We start from the raw sequence: 4,896 nt of genomic DNA on the forward strand, positions 1-4,896 counted from the left end.
TTGTGTACTTTATCGTCGCATCACTAATACATCTGACCAGTTGCTCCTGCAGAAAGACCTCAACACAATAGAAACCTGGTGCGCCACCTGGCTGATGAAACTGAATGTGTCCAAGTGTAAGAGCATGCAAGTCTCCCGAAAACGCTCCAACCTTGATTATTCATACTCATTGAACTCCATGATCATTTCACGTGTAGAATCATACCGATATCTGGGAGTTATTATCACAGACAAACTGAACTGGTCTGAGCATATCACGAAACTTGTGGCGGACACATCTAAAACACTTGGCTTCATCAGGCGTTCTCTCTCTTTATCCCCCAGTAACATTCGTAAGCTCGCATATGAAGTATACATTAGATCTAAACTTGAATATGCCTGCGCAATATGGAGCCCTCATCAACAATACTTAATTGACTTACTAGAAAGCATCCAGAATCGTGCAGCTCGCAGCTCGCAGCATAGCAGCATAGCAGCATAGCAGCACGCGATAATCGCGCGAGAAGACCCCGACTGCAATAGTAGTCAATTTTCGAAGCGTAGGGCGTGGTCTAAGGCCAGTGAGAGCACCGCCGCTGCCTGTGACGAAACGGATGGACTCTTGCGTGAGAAAGAGGCTTCGTGCAACCGAAACGGCTGGCAGGTGTGCAAGAGCATAAACAAATACTACGAGCTTCAATAGGTGTCGAATGTGAGTTGTAAAGTTTAGGGTTGAGCAAGTACACGCAGTTTCATATCGTTGCCGTTGTTTGCTAGTTTATGTGATGCCGTGTAAGTATCGGCGACACTTAGCGAATCGGTGAGTGGCAAGCAGTCAACTCCCTGTCACCGCTGTCCGCCAGTAACAAAAAAACGATGTGAACCATGGCCTTCTATATTTGTTTTCTGCAGGCGTTAATGTGCAGCTGCCAATTGCAAGAAATAAGACCACCTTATACTAAAAAAAAAAGAAACTAAAAGAAAACAACTGTTGCGGTTGTGAAGTACCGGTCGTAATGTATACACAGTTCAGCACTTCTTTTTTGGCCAAAAGGCGATTTATACCGTTGTGCGTGCGCATTAAAGCTTACCAGAGGTTGTTTCAAAAGCATAGGACACCAAAATCACCCTACTGTGCGCTAAACAGCAATATACGAGGTCTGTTAGAAAAGTATCCGACTTTATTTTTTTTTTGCGAACACCTGATGGATATGAGACAAGCGCGCTTGCATCAGGCGACCTTGAAACTTCATGCGCATGCATGAATTTTTTCCCGCCTGCCGATAGCGTCAGTCGCTGGGAAGCAGCGTTTGAGTGAGGCAGTGTGCAGTGCTCTCGTCGGTTTTTTATTGCAAGGAAAATGGCGGAGTGAAAGGAGCAGCGCTACTGCAACAAATTTTGCCATAAACTTGGCGACAGCCGAGTGGAAACCATTCGAAATATTCAGACGGCTTTCGGTGAAGATGCTATGAGCAGCACACAGTTTAAGCAGTGTTACAATTGTTTTAAAGATGGCCGCACATCAGTGGAGAACGAGCCACGCTCCAATCGGCCATCAACATGCCAAAATGACCAGGTCATTGCCGAACTGAACGCTATGGTGATGCGGGACTGTCGCGTGACTATCCGAGAAATTGAGGAAGAGGTGGACATGAGCAATTTCTTCGCACATTCCATTATCACCGAAGATTTGGCCATGGAGAGAGTTGCGGCGAAATTCGTGCCGAAGCTGCTCACGGTGGAGCAAAAGCAGCTTCGTGTTGAAGTCTGGATTCCGCAAACAGTGACCCCGACTTCATCAACATCATAATCACTAGTGACGAGTCTTGGGTGTACAGGTACGACCCGGAAACCAGATCCCAGTCGTCAGAGTGGAAGCATTCCACGTCACCAAGACTTAAGAAGGCCCGCCAATTGCGCAGCAATGTCAAAGTGATGCTGACTGCTTTCTTTGACACCCTCTGTGTGGCAGACCACGAGTACGCACTCTACAGGGTCAAACAATGACCAAAGACTACTAGAGGGATGTCCTCCATTGCCTACGTGATGCTGTGCGGCGCAAGAACCCGGAGCTGAGGTCAACAGGAAATTGGCGCACCCATCGCGCCAATGCTCCTGCACATTCCTCGCACTCGAATCAGATTTTTTTGGTGAAAAACCAGACTCCTGTAGTTCAGCAGACTCCTTCCTGTCCTGATATGGCCCCTGCGATTTCTGGCTGGTTCCCAAAATCAAAAGGCCATTGAAAGGAGCGCGATTTCAGACAAGGAAGAACATTATGGCTGCAACGACAGCTGAGCTAAACTCCATTCCGAAAAGGGCCTTTTCGGAATACTTCCCACAATGGCAGCACCGCTGGGAGAAGTGTGTGGAGTCCCAAGTAGACTACTTTAAAGATGACTAGGTTTGCAACGCTCCAGTTATGCAAGTTTTTTTTCAACGGCCAAAGGTCGGATACTTTTCTAACAGACCTCGTATTTGATGACAATTTGAGCGGTGAAGGCAGACAGAGCGGTAAAGTGTGTGTTTCGCATATAAGGCTTTTATTTTCTGCCGGGGACCGTCCGCTGTGGTGTCGGCTCATAATCCAAAGGTTGTCGGTTCGAATCCTGGTGTTTTCATGTATGTTTATTTCTGTTTCCTTTATCGTTGTTATGTGTGTCAAGTTCTGTCAAGAACTATCTCGCTCTAAATTACGCAGGAAATCACGTGTCGTTTACATTTTTTCTTAAAATGTCTGCTCCCGGGGACTAACTGTCGCACCCTTTCGAAGGGGACCAACAGTTACACTCTTTGCAGTTAGTCCCGAAAAGGACGAATGCCAGTGGCAGGTCAGTTAGTCCCCAAAAAGACTAACCCCTGTTAGCCCCTTTTTCCTAAGAGTGAACGGCTGCTGTTATACCCCTTAAATTGTTTCTACTAAATGGCTTGTACGATGCTCTTACAGCATGAGGTGCAAAACTCTTTCACGAACCGTGGGGCAAGGAGGCAAAAAAAAAAAAAATCTTGGTCGATTTGCTTAGTAAAGCCAAATGCGAATTATGTGCGCTAGCAGTTCGGTTTTCACTTTGGTTCCGGTGTTCAGATCCCGTGTTCACGGATGGCAGTTGTTCGGATAGCGATAATGGGCGTTGAAGGAAGGGTTCGGGGTCGCAGCTGCTGCTTGACGGAACCGCGGCCAAGTCGACGTCCGTTCCCACCACCAAGACAGCAGTGCCGTCGAGTGAAGGAGTTGGGTGATGGGAGAAATATTACGAGTAGCTTTATTTACATATTTTACATCGTAAGAGCAAACGGGAGAACATCTCGGCCACACACAGCCCAGTTATATAGGCCTCTCATTCCCTAAAGACCCTAGGTAGAGGACGGCCTCGCCCAGGAGGGAGTGGCCTGAACGTTCACTTTCGCGCACAACCTCACACTTTCTCTCAATTGTGTACATGTCTTTGTCATGGGTTTGAGCTTGAGAGTCAGGAGAACGCCGTCGAGGTCGCGTAGGCTGCGGTAGGTCATCACGTGTTGTTTCATGGCCAGTTGGTGGTCGACACGTGTTGCCGAAACCTGTGCTTCAAACACCCGACTCGTGAGGAGGGGAAACACCGGAAATAAGACATTTGTCCCCAGACGTGGTAGCGGCAAACGGGGAAGATAACGCCCGCCTGCTCGCTGCGGTGTCTCTCCGCACGTGAATCGACACCGGAAATTTGGCGCTTTTGTGTCCAGACTTCCGTCCGTTGTTCTTCTGGGTCCCGCACTCCGATGGAGCAAAGCACGTTAACTGAAGCCAGATGAGAACCGGACCCTCTCCTAGTGGTCCATTACGGCAGGTCTTGAAACAATCGTCGTCGAGTAGACAGGAGGTACTCGGAGCAACCCAGAAGAAACATGTGCGCTGGCTGTTTCCAACCGAGACCTTCTGACGGCGTTCTTAAAGGGACTATGCAACGAATTAAAAGTCGCTTGTAAATGTTTTCAATGCTTAGAAATGATGCTAGAAGCATTCACACCAAGTATGAGTCTTCGAAACTGAGCCAGCAATTTATTAAGAATTTTTAAAAATCGTGTTTTTTTTAAATTCGCGGGCCGATTGGTGTGCTCCTAGTGACCGATTTTGAAACTGAAATCGTGAAAATAGACGTCACTGGTCCCGTGACGTCGGCAGACCACCAAACGCTGTCATTCGCTGGAGCCACGGCAGCCACGACGTCACAGGCACACTTCTGGTAGCCGTGAAAATCGTCTGCTCGTGCCGCCGCGCGACCACATTGGGCAAGCGCGAGCCAGGGCATTGCCTTCGCGCATATGGTTTCTACCTCTGCCGCCTCTTTCTGTCGGGAGTTCGGGAGCCACTCGCAGGGCCTTTGTCGCAGTGACAAAGAAAGAAATCTGACGCGCGCCGCAGTCCAGGAAGGCGAAGAGAGACCGGAGAGACGTTGCTGCTGGGTGCTGGGTGCGACAACCGGAAGTCGCAAACCGAACGTCAGCGAATTACGTATTCATGGGCGGGGCCCAGTCCCAGAGCTGTTTTAATTTTTTTTCTGGTGCCCCACGTGTACGAGTTGAGGGGGGAGAGGAGGAGCGTAAATTTTAATCGTCTATATCTTCGTTGTTATAGATGCTATAGTCGGATACAACTTAAGTCTGCAGTGAAGCTCCGCCCACATTCAGCCTCCGCGCACACAATTCCTCCACGACAAAAAATATAGTACTCCGCTTAAACGTTTCTTGTTACCTGTAAACAAGAAGCTTGTCACAAGAAAAAAATCTAGAATTTTGATACGTGGATTGTTTGATATAGGCAGACATTAAAATACTGATTTCTCTTACTGTTGCGATTGGCCAGCGGAGTAATACAGGATGCCCCGGCTCGGTGTTAGCAACTGCTGTTTCTTTAAGTTGTATCCTACTATAGCTCAA

Source organism: Amblyomma mixtum, chromosome 3, assembly GCF_055824585.1.
Source record: "Amblyomma mixtum isolate Tamu chromosome 3, ASM5582458v1, whole genome shotgun sequence".
In the NCBI taxonomy this organism is placed as follows: Eukaryota; Metazoa; Arthropoda; class Arachnida; order Ixodida; family Ixodidae; genus Amblyomma; species Amblyomma mixtum.